Below are 17282 nucleotides of genomic sequence, written 5' to 3'. Positions count from 1 at the left end.
ACTATAGGGTTAGAGCCCGTGATCTGCGAGTTCTAAAAGCTAAAAAAAAAACTCACTGCCTTTTAAGTATTACTGAAGGATTTGTAGACTAGTGTGATCGTTCAAAATGATTCATAAGCCTCCGATTAAATTCGAGTACAAGACCATAATATGTTGGCCGTTGTTGCATGTAGGTAGTACAGCGTGTCGAGTCTCAACTCTAGTCCCACCACTATCGGACCATAGCAGAGGTGGTCAAAGTAGTCACCGTCGCTACTCAAGTAGAAGTAGAAGTAATGTCGGAATTCCTACTCAAGTACGTGTAGGGGTGGCGGTTCGCAAGTAAGTAAGCAAGTAGGTATTCTATGCCTATTTTTGCCTAAAAAACTGAAAACTGTTAAGTAGACGTAAAAGTAGTCTAAAATCGTAACTACTTAAAAAGTAGTGCAAGTAGGCAAAATCTACTCCAAGTACTTCAAAAAGTAGAAGTACTTCGCTACTGATCACCTCTGGACCATAGACATAACCAGAAGAGGACCAAAGGAGCAATGACACCCCCACCTCCACCGCAGCAGAAAAAAATATTGGCGGGCAGATGTATTCAACTTAAAAATTTTATTCACTCGATGTATAATGTCAGCAGATTTTATAATTGTGGAGTTCGCGCCTTTCGATAAATATACATGAAAAATATAGGCCCAAATGAAAATACGCATGATGTACGGATTTGAATCTAATTGTATTGCGGGGTGCTGCCAGCGGTTGCGGAACTTTAAAATAATTTCGCGCTTGGCGCGGAATGCAGGGTATTTTACCTCATCAAATTTTTTGACCCACCGTGCAATTTATTTCATGCTACACCCTTGTATCGGACAATATGCAGTTGATTGTCAAGTCAATCAAACTAAAAAAACAAGCAGCCTTATCGTATATATAGTTGTGGCGTGACCATGCGTATCATGTAATTCGGACTTTCGTTACGACTAAGGTAACACACTGCAGCTGGTGCAGACTGGCTTGCATTGTTCTTTGTGACGAATAATGACGAAGATGCCGACACGGTTATACCTCGATTGCGCGTGCGCGAGCGCTAAATTTCTCAACTTGGTATCTGGCATGATGAACTATATACGGTGACATATATAACTAGCGCTATGCACTGTCCCTATCGATTGTGAAAATTCGAGTTCAACGGTAAAAGACGACACTTTCGAGTACCGGGATTATAGCATAGACGATGTGGTCCCTGAAAAATTTATTTTGTCAAAATTCATTATCTTTTCTATACTTTTCGTGCACTGTAACAGCCTTGAAACCTCAGCCGGCAGTATACTTCAACATAAGCGTGACCATATTTTGAGATGAGAAAAGGAGGACACTTAAAAAAAACTCTGACAGCTGTAATACCGGAAAAAAGAATGGTTAATTTTAAAGTATAGTAGCCGTACCTGTGTCGACTCGAACTCCGTTTTACCCGATTTTTTACGAAACTCTGACGTTCGCTGCGTCGCTGTCGAGTTTTTGATGGCATTTCAATATTTTTTCTAGAAAAAGAGGACAAATTCCCTAAAAACCAGGACATCTAAGCCTCCTCCTAGGACGTGTGGTAACCCTATACAGCAGTGGTTCTCAACCGCCAGTCCGCGACGACATTCCTGCCGGTCCGCGAGGAATATTACAATTTTATACTTTAATTTCAAGATGCAATGTTGAAGGCTTGTCCTTTGATAAAATAAATAAAACATCTAATTTTAAACTGATTTAAAACTTCGTGAGGTAACATTAGGGCTAGAAACATGTTCGATTTGACTTAAAGTACAAGACGTTTCATTTGACGACATGCGAGCGACAAATACAGAACAGATACGAGCTCACTCATCGCTAAGCAGCGCAGTTTGATCATTGGTTTTCGATTCATTTATTTTGTGCAGGACCGTAACTGGAGCACCCCAAACCGCCCTATTGGAGAGGGGCCAAGCTTGAAAAGGGCCCAAAATTATTTCGCAAATGAATATAAATCATAGCGTTTTATTTGAAACTTTTTCCAACATTTTTCAATTTCTTTTCGGGCTTTGCACGATTTAGTGTCCCTAAATGTCTTGCTTATTATAGGTGCCCTTCTCCGAGAAATACGCATGATTTATAGGCATTTCGGCGTCAGCCATTGCCGCACCACGACGTATCCACACATAATGAAGTTTAGGTTAACATATGGGACTCCGAAATTTGGGCCTAAAATTCGACCGCGAGAAAAGCGCTTCAGTCGTGAATGATCGAAAATTGTCTCCGTTGTCGCGATAAGCTACGTAAACTCTCTGCTTACGGTGAGTAGAATGGATGTGATCACAAGTACAGGTGAAAACATCCCCCCAAGAGTAGGGTCTTGAGGCGAAGCCCCCAGAAATTTGGCTTATCGCCCTGTGGGGGCCCCAAGATCAACGTTTTTGGGGGTGGGCTGACGAAGTGCTTTTTCGGCCCGGATTTGCGGATGGCCGGTATAGCTGCTGTAATGTGTTTTCTTGCGGCACGCACTGTATTCGCAGTTGCCGGAGTAGCCTGCGTCTGGTGGCAGTGGGCAATGAGCAAGGTAGCACGACAAGGTGCTTGGTTCGACTCCGATACGCTTCTTCTCTTGATATTGTCGGTCGGTATTGAGTTGGCGTGGCCGTTTAAACCCACGGCCTTTGGCGCGAAAGACTGTAAACGACTCTCAGCGGTAGCACGTTTATCTGGACAAGGCAATTTTACCTCGACTTGGCCCAATCACTACCATAAAATCACATGGATGCCATCATGAATATTATTATATACGATCAAACCCCTCCAAATGTCACTCTCTAGCATCATATAATTGCCAAAACGGTTGCATACTTTACATTTTGGCTTCATTTCAATTTTGACAGTTCACCGGTCCGCCAGACATTTTTTGAAATTTTACCGGTCCGTGAGGCGAAAAAGGTTGAGAACCACTGCTATACAGCATCCAAGACTTGTAGCATAAAGGTACGCATGTTCAATTGTTCATTGTTCACGAATGCGACATTTCTGTAACATCGTGAACGACCTACAGCATTGTACCGAAACACCATCAATTAATTATATTTTGGAAGTAGTGTCACTAGCTTTGCTTTCTTCATAGTTGCTTAAAATCTTCATATGCTTGAATATTTCACGTAGTCCACCATACTGATATGACGTCATGGTCACTTGTACGACGAATACTCGACTCAAAGCCTGATGATTCGGAAAATTACAAAGGTTCGGTTCCGCTCGGCCACACATTTGTCGGATGTGAAATGCGATTCCCACTTGTCTCCCATTCGCCATTAGCTTGTGTCAGGGGTGGGCAAACTTGTGAGCTCACGGGCCACATTCAACATCTGAATCCATTCGCGGGCCGCACTATATAAAATTAGGATTATAAACCAAAACGCAATATTGATATTTGATTATAAAGTGAGGACATGGAGATAATATGATATATGTGTTTATTTAAAACAAACCAAACATTGCTTTGATGATATCGTACATTCGTCAGCAACATATAGTGGCGAGATTTCATAGGCTCGAGGACCTCAATAACCAATTTGTCAAAACTATAGAGATGAAAGTCGGTTGGCCCGATTCTTAGAACAGGATTGAAATTTAAATCTGTGAGCAGCGATCTGTTCATAGATTTACCAATTCCACTTTTAATTCAGTTCCGGGACACACAATGCTGACAGCATCATAACCATGTTAGCTTCAAACACGCTTCTACTATGTGTAGATAAAATATAAATACCCCCATTCTATGCATACAGACAGCGAATCTACCTAAGACACACCCGAATCGTTTTTTTATAAGCACATCGCTGAAATAATTAAAGATGGAGTGGCCAATCTGAAGTCCCACTGGTGATCCAAATTAGGTCATTCTTGTTGCAGCTATGCCGCTGTGATATCAAGTATTTGCTTTAGATCAGTGGTTCTCAAACTTTTTAAGACACCCCCCCCCCCCCCTTTTGATGGTGAAAGATTTCGCGCCCCCTTCTCGTCATATCACAAAACGCAACCAGGATGGTGGCAAACCTAACTGGTAGTTTGATGGCATGGAAGGCTACGACTGTGGATGAGAGATTTTTAAATATGTTAATCATACTAAATGCAGAACAACAACTATGAATTGGACGTAAATCGCGCGGAGCGCGATAAAATTTTTTCAGTCGAGCCCAGCTTCGCTCGCCTATTCAGAACCACTAGCTGTCTCAGAATTGTCATGGTGAAATATACTAAGAAAAAGTTAAGTCCCTGCATTAATTTGATTTTTAGTACGCATTTTTTAAAAGTTTCTTTAGACTCTCGCGGGCCGAACGGAGCCGTCTTGCGGGCCGTAGTTTGCCCACCCCTGTCTTATGTAGACTATCAATATATCCCTTTCTGAAAAGGTTCTTTCGTCTGTATTATGTTTTAATTAGGGCGATTTTTTACCTACAGAACGAAAGATTTTGACCGGAAAATGAATTTTTCGACATTTTATGCATAAAAAAACTTCATAAAATTTTGCCTTCATGTATGTAAATTAGGTGTTTTCGCAGATAATTTTATAATAATTTTATACTACTTATCTTCATTTTGGTTGGAACTGTCTCTTCTTACGGAGTAGTTTGGCCTGGAAAAGCTGTTTTGACTTTGAAACTGACAAATTTTTACATGAAAAACTTTATTTTCACGAATCTGGACCTATGAAGAATTCTAGTATAGTGAGCCTACATCCTGCCAGTGTTGGGATCAAGTCACCACCTTCGAGTCACGAGTCATTTCGAGTCATTGCAGATTTTGACTCGAGTCAAGTCAAGTCAATCGATTTTCGAAGGTGACTCGAGTCAAGTCAAGTCACTTGATTTTTGGAGGTGACTCGAGTCAAGTCAAGTCAAGTCACGAGTCAAGTCACAATTCAAGTCAAGTTGCCTTTTCGAAGAATGAGGCATGATTACGTCATTACATTTTGCTAGCTGTCTGAAATACAGATTGAGTGGTCATTGACTCGGAACCGATGAACGAATATAGAGCTAAATATACACGCAAGAAGGCGCTGTATCGCTCACATATGCGTAGAACTGTTATACTGCTAAGTAACTGCATAGCCTCAGTTTAATGTTACCAGCCAAAATAGAGAAACGAATCGATAAGATGCAACATATTACCAATTTACATATTGATATGAGACCCTTTGGACCCGCTGAACAGTATATAAACTATATTCAATTTCAAAACTACTTCAATTTCAATGAAACAAGAGGTTTGGCTAAGGTAAGAACAGACATAGATATTTTGCTATTCAATTACGTTACTACTAGTTAACGACAACGTAAGCTGTAAGCTTCGATCACTTCGTTTGTGGTGAATGTATTTGTGAGAGAACACCGGAGACTCAGAAAACACACGATCATTGAATGATTCGGCGCTCTCACGGGTTACACCTGCGTATCGCGAACAATCCGAACATATGCAAGATACAGTGATTTCTATCGACACCGATTACTTGATGACTTGAAATTGACTCGTGAATTTTGGTCCGAGTCACGAGTCAATCCACATTTCTGAAACGCCGAGTCAAGTCAATTCAAGTCATTTTAGGTAAGTGACTCGAGTCAAGTCAAGTCATACTAAAAAGGTGACTCGAGTCTGACTCGAGTCAAGTCATGACTCGAGTCATCCCAACACTGCATCCTGCATTATGGTAGAAATAATTAAAATTTGTAGTAGTACAACGAAAGATACTTTCGTACATTCTTGATTAGAAAATGCCTGTCCTTACTAAGTAGCTTGCCAAGAATGGAGAAAGAGCGTTCAACAGCAGTAGTTGTTGGCTGGCAACACTGCGGTTGTACGTAGAATGCTCGTGACCCCCCGTGTTGCTTCATTCTGACAATGTTGTATACCTACCGTCTTGCTTCAGTTAGGATATTGAGGTACGTTGAGCATAACACTATGTAGCAGTTGTTGTTGCTGGCTGGCAACACACAAGTTGTGTGTACACTGCTGGCGACGCACCATGTTTCTTCATTCTGATAATGTTGTCTACATCACAATTCAATTTTCCATTATGCGCTTGGTGATATAAGAACCAATGCCCACGCAGTCTTGCTTCAGGATATTGCGGGTTTGCGGCAGGGCTTTGGAGCCGGAACCGGAGCCCGGAACCGGAGCCCCGGAGCCGTGCATTTTTACCGGAGCTGGAGCCGGAGCCGGAGCTCTATATAAAATTCAGCCGGAGCCGGAGCTGGAGCCAGTTATTTGAGGGGTAGCTCCGGCTCCGACGTATTTCATAAGATGGTATATGCAACAACCATATCTGCTGAGTTCACCGAATTCAACAGCAGGCCTTCGCGAAATTAAGAATCTTTTCCTCTTTGGCGCTACATTTTCCGACTAACCATGTTCCTGGGGGTTTAACAGCAGAGCAGTCGTATGTTCAATGTTCAATTTTCATACATGAGTGCCGAACCTCGGTATGCGACATGTGCCTGCATGTGAATATTGTGGGTATTCGGCATACCCGCAATTTCATCATCAGCACAACCTTATTGGGCAATTGTATACGGTTCGAAAATAATGATCACTATACATTACGCGAAATGGGAGAGATGATAAAAACGTGATTTCGTTGCACATGCCGATATGACGAGCACGAGCCGAGAAATTCCGTCTCATCATTGCTATGAATCGGATAAGCAAATACTCGGTTTTTCGTGATAGTTCTTTAGTCGGGCCGCGAAAGTGGACAGTGTTATTGCGAGTATGCAATTACGCATGCTAATTGCAATTCTTTACCGCGCATCATTTTCATCTGCAGTAAGGATTTACGAGCTTAAATAGGGGATGGCAGACGAGTAGGCCAAAACCCCATAGTATTCTATGTTGGAGACAAACTACTGATTTGATATGCGATTTCCAATTTGTAATCATCTGTTTCGTAAACTTGTAAATGTGCAATGTGCATGCTGCATAGTTTAATTCGTTATGGGCATGGCGTAATGTGCACGACACAGTGTTTATTTCGATTATTCGATTCATTTCAACGGGAAAATATTATTCCGATAAACTTGATCGACACCGGACGGACTGGTAACGAGTGTACCAATATCGAACGTCAAACCATTGGCCATTTGGTACAAATCGAATTTCTATTGATCACGTCGTTATATCATTTTGCCCTTACTACAGTTACAGTTAAATAATAATCGCACATTTAAAGATTGAATTGAGCTGTATGGCCTAATGGTAATGAGTACAGTGCCAGTGTTAAAACGCCGCATCAGAATTTTAATGCTGTGGCACGGAGTAAAGTGCTTTTTTAGTTTATTGTAATATACGACGATTTACTAAAATGTAGCTGGACCCTGGATCTGCCAATGCGTCGAAACTGATATTTAAGTCCAGCCATCAACATCCCAAGTGCCGCGGCCAGACTGATGATAGTTTTGGTTGGCCTAGCGAGTTCACAATCTGAGCAATTTAATTTCGATAATATAACAGAATTTCGATAATATAATGTGAAATTTGCTCGCGGGCTACTCAAAGCCTTCTCGCGGGCCACATATGGCCCGCAGGCCGCGGGTTGCTCACCCCTGATACAGACAGACACCTTCGATAGTTTTCAGAGCCGGAGCCGGAGCCGGAGCTGGAGCCGGAGCAGTGGTAATAATGCTGCTCCGGAGCTGGAGCCGGAGCTGATGTATGATGGAAGAAAGCTCCGGAGTCAGAGCTGGAGCAATGCAAATTTACGGCTGCTCCGAAGCCCTGGTTTGCGGTACGTTGAGCATAGCACCATGTCAATCTATTTGTATCTTTTAACCATTTATGATTCCCAATGAGCAGACAATGGGCTGTCGACAACGGTTGGCCGATAAAGTACACCGATTACGCGGATCGGATGGCGTGGAGGAGCCTAGATGAACCTCCAACACGTAGAAGGTAAGGTACGAATTCTGGAGTCGACCTCTCGCTGGTACCTAGAATCGAATAACCTACTGAAAAAGTCTCAATCGGGTTTTTGTAATGGACGCAGTACTCTCGATCATATACTACGACTTCACGATGAAGCATACAAGGCTATCCACAACCAGCGAACTGTCGTTGCAGTTTTTTGGACATTAAAGCGCATACGATATGGTGTGGCGCAACGGGCTTCTATATAAACTTGATCAATTAGGTATAAAAGGTCAAATGCTATCCTGGATCGCTGGCTTTCTTTCGAATAGATAATTCCAAGTTAGAGTGGGAAATAGCCTTATCTGAAAAGCAAGTTCTCGAGAATGGTATTCCACAGGGTAGTACTATTTCCCCTCTACTATTCACAGTTATGATCAACGACTTACCCTCGGTCATAGGTTGTGAGAATTCTCTTTTCGCGGATGATTGTGCCATATGGAAAAGTGGTCTCAACGTAATATCGCTAATTTCAAAGGTAAAAATGTCCTTGGATGCAATCAAGCGCTATTGTTTACAATGGGGCTTCCTACTATCGACGTCCAAAAGCGTAGCAATGTATTTCACAGGGTTGTAACCAAGTCACAAGGCTCCGAGTCACAAGTCAATGTCACTTTTATAGTTTTGACTCGAGTCAAGTCGAGTCATTTCAATTCACAACCGAGTAAAGTCCGAGTCCAAGTCAGCGAGCAGAGGGTCGAGTCCGAGTCATGGAATTATGACTCGAGTCCGAGTCCAAATCATTGCGTCGACTACTCAATTTCCAGTTAAAGTCTTTTGAAACCCCCTTTCATAACTCTGTTTGGTGATATCGAATGTTTCGCATTTATAATATACTAATTTTCCTCACTTTTAGCAGTTTCTGGTCCAATTTTCAAGTACCAGTTCCAACAGACGAAATCTCAATAGTGTGTTGGCTTCGAAATTACAATGAAATGTCGGTCTTGGCCGTTTGAGTCTCGAGTCAATGACTTGGTTCGAGTCATGCGCAATGACTCGAGTCCAAGTCGAGTCAATACACAGATTGACTCGAGTCGAGTCGAGTCATTTCCGTATTTTGAAAAAATGACTCGAGTCAAGTCGAGTCATCAGAAAATCGTGACTCGAGTCGGACTCGAGTCAAGTCATGACTCGAGTCATTACAACCCTGGTATTTCACTAAGAAGCGCTCGCTCCCGGAACTTGCGTTACGCATTGATAGCACACCAGTCATTGTATCCGAAAAGTTCAAAATTCTCGGGTTACATTTGACAAAAAACTATCGTATAGCCTAAATGTCGTATTGAGGAAATAAGTGCTAAATGCAGCGGGCGATTGAATATGCTCCGCCTCCTCAGTGGTACCACATGGGGTGGCGGTAAAGAAACTCTACTGATCGTGTACAGAACGTTTATCTGCTCACTTATTGACTATGCACTGCCCGCGTATTGTTTCGCTCCTAAATGCCACCTACAGAGGCTGCAGACGATACAGAACACTGCGCTACGGATCTGCTGTGGAGCTATGCGTAGTACACCCGTCTGCGTCTTGCAAGCAGCGTGTGGCAAATGCTCTTACACATACGACATAAGTATCTGAGCATGAACAACCGATGCCAATCCCCTGGACAACAACCGTCTTTACATCCTTGTCCTAACGTAGTAGAAGACTCATGGCATGAAATATACTGCATCACAAAACCGAATTTTAAAACTTTTAACACCATTTCACGATCGCATAGTCTCGACAGCGTGACTGTTGAGACACAACAGTGGTTAGCCACACCACCGTGGACAATACCGAGCCCCGTCGCAGACCTGGATCTAAATAAATACACTTCGAAATGCGAAATACTGTTAAACATCACATCCATGTGCCGAGATTTTATATTTGAACGATATGGGGGCAGTGTGCAATCTACACAGACGGCTCCAAAAATTCCAATGGCGCTGGTTACGGTGTATACATTGCGGCACATGATATCGCAATCTCTCGTACCTGCTCACCGATATCATCAGCCTTTAGAATGGAATTGAAGGCGATTCAGAATGCATTATTTTGGATACTCGACCACGGCACGCAAAACCACACTTACGTCATCTTCTCAGATTGCCTATCCGCATTAACTACGGTTTCTAGACCTCTGAACCGACCATCAAATAACGTGATTGTATCCGTATTCGAAATATTTAAACATATCCCTGATACCGGTATCGCTGTTGATTTTTCTTGATTTTACGCAACCTACTTCTCGTCATCGCAATTGTCCACCGCCGTCGCTGAGTTCATGATAAGTTGTAATCAGTTCATTTATAGTTACTGCTTGATTTGAATTTCCTGACGACCGTGGCGTACAAGGCCATAAATGGCGAAAAGCACCACTCAGCTTAGCTCCACTCAGTGAGTTGCTGAGAAAAAATGAAACAGGATACATGATGAAAAAAGCAGCAAATTCTGAAGGTCAAAAGATTCATCACCTTTTGTTCATGGATGATCTGAAACTGTATGCGAAATCCGATACGGACCTGAATAACCAAATGAAAATTGTTCATGAGTTTTCGGAAGATATAAAAATGAAATTTGGCTTGGATAAATGCTCAAAACTTACCATACGACGTGGAAGAGCCACCAGCACTGGCGACATGAACTTCAAAATGGACGAAACCATAACAGAATTGAATGCTGAAGATCACTATAAATATCAAGGGATCTGTGAAAGCGACAACATTAAACATGCTGCAATGAAATCAAGTCTAAAAAAAAGAATACATTAGCAGGCTCAAATCAATTCTCAAAACTGAACTCAATTCCAAAAACAAAATCAATGCCATAAACAGTCTTGCAGTGCCTGTCTTGAGATATAGCTTTGTGGTGGTGAACTGGCGCAAAGATGAAATTAAAAAATTGGACACAAAGACGAGAAAACTGATGACAATGCACCACATGCATCACCCAAAATCTGATACACAAAGACTGCACATCCCCAGAAAGAAAGGTGGTCGAGGACTACAAGAAATTGAACAAACTTTCAAAATAGAAGTCATTGGCTTGTCACAGTACATCAACAACAGCGATAACATTTACTGCAAACTCATTGCACAGGAAGACAAACAGCGCAAAACAGAATCTCCGAGCTATCGTCACGACAAGTACATCAGAGAAGTCAACATAGAAACAGCTAACCTGTACACTGCTGAAAACACTGTTGCCAAACCCACAACAATAGCAAAAGCCGCACGAGTTCGATACAAAAATGCAACACTCAAAATGAGAGAAACGATATGGGAGTCAATGCCTCTTCATGGACAGCGCAAGAAGTTAACTTCACAGCCCCATGTAGACGAGCTTTCATGGACCTGGCTATCCAGCTCTGGTCTGAAACCGGCAAGCGAAGGATTCATTTTCGCAGCACAAGACCAATCGCTTCCTACAAAATACTATCGCAAAAGAATTCTGAAGCAAAACACGGACGGCAAATGCAGAATGTGCCACAACCAAAATGAAACTGTGGCACATCTCATGTCCGGCTGTGGTGCACTTGCAGCTACCGAATACACATGGAGACACAATAGGATTGGTCACTACATTCATCTTGAATTATGCAAACATTTTAACATCACCACTTCGACAAAAAATTGGTACGATTACAGCCCAGCACCAGTGACAGAAAACGACCAGGTAAAAATTCTGTGGGATGTACCAGTTATAACTGACCGCGAAATCAGAAGCAACCGCCCGGATATGATCATCAAACTAAAAAAGAAAAGAGAATGCTTGTTCATTGAACTGGCTGTCCCAGCTGATCACAATATACAACAAAAAGAATCAGAAAAGCAGTCCAAATACGCAGATCTCAAAATGGAATGTGAGAAAATGTGGCGATGCAAAATAAACATTGTACCGATAGTCATTGGCGCTACAGGGGTCGTAAGCAAAAAACTCATGAGACATATCCGACAGATTCCGGGTAACGTTCGATTCGACATGATCCACTGGACTAAAATTATACTAGTGAATCACAGCATCATTTCTGTAATTTCGATTCTTCATTTTCAATCATCTCTACCTCTGCTCTGTAACCCTTGCCAATTCTTCATCTACTGCAATTCTGTAATCTGACTTAGATTCCATATATTGCATAGGAATAACAATTTGACTGCATTACTGAAATTTTAAAAAATTTACTCCAATCTCGCCATTTTCCTTTGGGTGCAGGTTGCTCCCCGGATTATGTGTGTATTGACCAGTTTCTTACTGTGAATAAAGAATATAATAATGGAGTCGACCTCGGTCGGTCGGTAGTGATATGACAGTTTTTATCGCTATGGTCAAAATATGGGAATACTTCGCTTCCACGCACCAACCGTCCGCCGTTGCTGAGTTGGTAATAAGTGGTAATATGTTCATGTAGTTATACGGCATGATTTGAATTACCCAAGACCGTGGCGCACGCGGCCTTAAATGACGATAAGTACCAGTCCACTTTCCAATAATAATAAAAATTCCTGGTACACCGCAGCGCTCTCTTGGTATTGTTAATCACTATGATTAACCTATTTCTATAACAAACAACGATTACCCTAAGTCTGTCTCTAGATAGTAGTATAGGCAAATCCTTCATTCGTGATTCAATTTATAGGAAACGACAAAATATTTCGAAGCGTGCTTTAAATAGGGTGCTTCACGACATGCTCAATTTTAATCCTAAACCATACTTACGTAAATTTCAATCCGTATCGAATACGACTTTTTCTCCTTCCCTCATTACGATAACGTCACATTAAAACTGGCGTTTAGCATACGTTCAACCGGCTCTCGTTCTATCATTATTGTCGGAGAAAGGGCAGGCAAGTTAACAATCTTTTTGAACCATATTTAAACAAGACTCAGAGTCAGTTGAAATAGTCAACGCTGGTACTCAATAATAAGTAGTAGAGGTGATAACGTAAATGTCTACTCAATTACAAGGACAGGTTGTGATTATTAAGTCAAGTCGAAGCTAACGCTGACGGTAGAAAGTGAAAAACTTGAACGTACTCAAGTAAGCAGTTTCAAAAAGTGGATTCGTTCGAGAAGTTCGGGAAGCAGTTGATCGAACGGAGACTTTTGAAGTTGCAGGGTGCAATTTGCGACTATAGTGACTATAGTGACACTGCAGATAGGTACAATTGTCTAAAATCTATTCAGCTGCCGTGACACAGGGGCTACTTCGAATAGTTGTTATGACGATTCCATTCGTGAAAGTGACATAAATCCACTATCTACTTCACATTATTTAAACTGTATAACGCAAGTAGTTTAGCCTACACGAATTAAGTTTGAAGTTGAAGCATTGTAAAAACGTAAGCCCTTGGGTAAGTCGTGCAAATAGGCAAACCCTTCTTCAATACTCAAAAGAAGTATAAATACTTCGTTGCTGACCTTCTGCACAAGCCGTAACAGCTCGTGTTTCAAGCATCGGGATTTTATTCGCTATTCGGTAGAGTGTTGTGGTGCGACAGTGTGCTCGTAATTGTAAAGGCAATGGAGTCATAATGTCAGTAAATACCTAGACTACAGCGTGAAACGTGTATATCTCTGTGTATCGCGCACTCAACAAAGTTCCCATATAGTATTGACTAGGGATGGCGTGAACCTCTGAAAGGTTCAGGTTCGTGAGAACGCGAACCTTTTTAAAAGGTTCTGTGTGAACGCGAACGTGAACCTCATGACGTCACGTGACGTCATATTGCTAATTTCAACCCTACATTTCATTGAAGTGATAGCCTATATTAATGTACCAGTACATGATACCTATAGCGACGACTCGAGCCGTATAATGCCACAATGCTGAAGTACATATTGGCGTTTTGCACGTCGCCAAATGTATCAACTGGGGCAATCAAATGATATAATAATCCCATAAAATCAATATCTTTCGTCCCTTCGCCAACTTTTTCGATAATGACTGGCAAGGGAATATAAGCTTACGCCTTAACAGTGTAGGCCAGACTGGACAAGGACAATGTAGCCCATATTCGGCGTCTGAGTATTGCGAGGTTGATATTGAGCAGATTGCTAACGACATTACCCTATTAACAAGTTATACAGCAGTATAACCCCGATCCCACGTATTTTGTCTTTATGATACAATAAACATATGAAATCAGGATCGACCCCGTACAGCTGCTAGATTTTTTACATCAGACAACGATATCAATTCCATTGATTGGTTGGATAAGCATCAATCGATGACTACATGTAGGGCAGGGCCGGCCAACCCGTGGCCCGCGAGAAGGTTTTGAGTGGCCCGCGAGGTAATTTCCGAAGTTCGTAATATAATACAAAATGGATTGCACAGATTGTGAACTTGCAAGGCCAATCAAAAATTTGATTAGTCTTGCCGCAACACACTAGAGATTTGATGACCAAAATATCAGTTCCGACGCATTGTCAGATCGATGAGCCAGTCACATTTTGGTAGATCTTCGTACACTACAATAAAGCAGAATAATTTGAGATAGATTTATCTAGTAAAAATTGTCTTCCCGTTTCGCACAACATGTTGTCTCTCGATTTCTTGCTTTAAATATTGTTACCCCTTCGTGAAAATGAAAGAACGCCTAATGTATCAGATTGAGTCTAATTATATTCGCGATTACGAGACAAAGTGTCGTTCGACATATGCGACCTTGCGTTTGCGCTAGGAGAAAGACCGACGACGATGAAACCTACATAGGCACAAAATGATTGATGCATGTTGGTCGAAGCTTTCGATATCGATATGTCCAGGCAACGAATAGTCCAGTCCTTGCAAACTGCGATCAGCGATATACAGCAGGCCCGCAACATAGTCAAGAGACAATATTATTGACCAATGAACTTCGAAAAATTTTCGCGCTTCGCGCGGCTAGTGGCCCGCGTAATAGTTCGTCAATCGAATGTGGCCCTTTGGCCAAAAAGGTTGGCCAGCCCTGATGTAGGGTATTTCGCTCTTGATGGTGTGTCATTGCGGGTCAAGCTCACATCAGATAGTCACTAAATAAGCACAAACGGAAAGCTGGATATTTCGAACAAATGTTATTAACAAAGCTAGTACAATTTTTGAGATTGTCCTGGTGCATGCTCGTTTAGTTTCGATTTTTTATGGTGCCAAAGCCATGCATAGAGTGGCCCGCAGTTGAGAGGCAGTAAATTTCAACCAAAGATGTTATAATGAGGTGAAAATTGTAATATATTAAAAAGGTTCACAGTGCAAAACCAAAGGTTCGTTTGTGAACTTGAACTGCTAAATTTCGGAGGTTCACACACAGAACGCGGACGTGAACATCACGTTCACACCATCCCTAGTATTGAATCTGTACCCTTACTTAGATCAGCTTTCAGCAGACTTCCAACATAACCACCAGCCATGCATACTATGGTGTGCAATTCCGCCTTATTTATCATTTAATTCCAGGTTTGACGATTACAATCGTGATTGATCCACATTGCATTAAGGTTAACAACTCATTCACAGTATATCACGGTTTCGTTTCACTCCGTTCAGCATGCTTGGAATGACGTCATAACGCTTCCATTCATCACAATAATAATGGATATTGGTCACAAATACTACAGTACACAGATACACGGCGTTTTTATTGCAGATATATCTCACATGACTTACAAAGGACTTCATTATCCTACACACCACTACACTGCGTTGGATTAATCACTCTCAATATAACGCCGATGTTAACAATTACCGCGTGACGTATTCGGTTTACGACACCGTTAGTTCTCCTCATTCCATCGAATCCACTTCAACGCAAATTGATCTGCATGTAAATTATAATTAGACGTCCTTTTCAGTATGCTAGAACATGGACGCTTGAGCATACTTGAGATTGATTGGAAATTGCACATAATGACTGCTGTTCTTCGGAAGGTATATAAGATCATCTTCAAAAGTGAATGGGTGTTGATGCAGAAGTAGATGTCGGCTTTTTTAGACATTGAAAGGTGTGGAAGGCATTCACTGCAGTTATTTGCGAAAGGGTTGAGGTGCCGCTCGCGGAAATGCTCATACGTAGAAAATGAACAATTCGGGAAAGCACAAAGCGAGTTGTTTTGGAAGTCATTTCTTTCGCCAATAAGGTATGTTAAATTTCTCCAAATATTTTTCACCTCTGAAAGTATACGTCACAGTCATTCCACAGGCGAAATATCGCGTGGCGATGACTCATGTAGTCTAAGAGATCTTTCAGTAAGCTACTCATACTGATCAATAATTTGCAGTAAGTTAATATAAAAAAAAAAGGCAGGAGACAAATTTCGGAACTCGTGTTTCGATTAAAAGCCATTTGGTCCAATTACAATTTATTATTCGCAGCAATGTTCGCAATTCATGTTTTGTTCATGATATACTTACTTAATATTGTTTCTATGGCGATGTACGATTATATAAAGTTGCATTTCACGTATTAGTTTTCTAGAATACATATGTATTGATATGAGTATTTCCGAGGACTTCGGTATAGTCATTAAATAATGATAACTAATTCACTACAACCTCAAGTAGGCTACTAGACGGTGCTTACCGGACCACGACTCACGAGCTCTTTCTACTTTATTTTCAATGCTCATTGCTATTATCCGTGTCCAGTCAATAACGAGAATGCTATTACCGAGATGGACACAACCGAGAATGCTATTACCGAGAATGGACAATACCGATGATGTACCTTACCGAGAAAGACACTACCGAGAATGTCTATTACCGAGAATACTATTACCGACAATGACCATTGCCGAGAAAGACATTACCGAGAATGGACATTACCGAGAAAATAATAAACTCATTTAGTGGCGCTCAAAACGATGAAATTTCGATCACTCGCAAAACGCGACGCACGATCGATGCTGCCAGGTTTTGTTCCCCACATGACTGTTGCGCTATTGATCGAATATTAGAGGACGATCAGAACTAATAAAAAGAATAAAATGTCATGCATACATTACTCTTCCAAACGAACAGAATAATCTCAAAATGTATCACGATATGCCGCCGTGGATATATGATTATGATCCATGAAACCGGGTTCTGACTGGTATGATATCGAGCCGAGGTCGATGAGAACTCTTACTTCGCTGAATTTATGTCTACTTCGTCGCAACCCGCATTCTGTAAATAAGGGTACAAAACCAGTTACGTACGACACTGGAGCTATATGTTATTAAAACTGGGTTATATATATGCGCAGTGCGCACGTAGTCGTTAATACGAGCAATTGTGTTGTTACATGATACGCGGGTGTTGTCTCGATTTCGGTAATTATTTGTTCAGGCTAGCGAAGACATCTTGCGGACAAGGCCTGTTACAGATTCGA

The 17282-nt window shown here is 41.5% G+C and overlaps 1 long non-coding RNA gene across 1 annotated transcript in view; it reads right to left on the bottom strand.

Moving 5' to 3' along the window:
* Positions 1-17282, bottom strand: part of LOC145436102 (uncharacterized) — a 423401-nt gene that overhangs the window by 239141 nt on the left and 166978 nt on the right. The gene's annotated exons all lie outside the window — the stretch shown is intronic.

This window comes from Botryllus schlosseri, chromosome 3 (genome assembly GCF_051294905.1).
Source record: "Botryllus schlosseri isolate E-star chromosome 3, Bs_hap1, whole genome shotgun sequence".
In the NCBI taxonomy this organism is placed as follows: Eukaryota; Metazoa; Chordata; class Ascidiacea; order Stolidobranchia; family Styelidae; genus Botryllus; species Botryllus schlosseri.
Note: the sequence above shows the minus strand (reverse complement) of the source record. Positions and strands in the feature narration are given on the sequence as shown.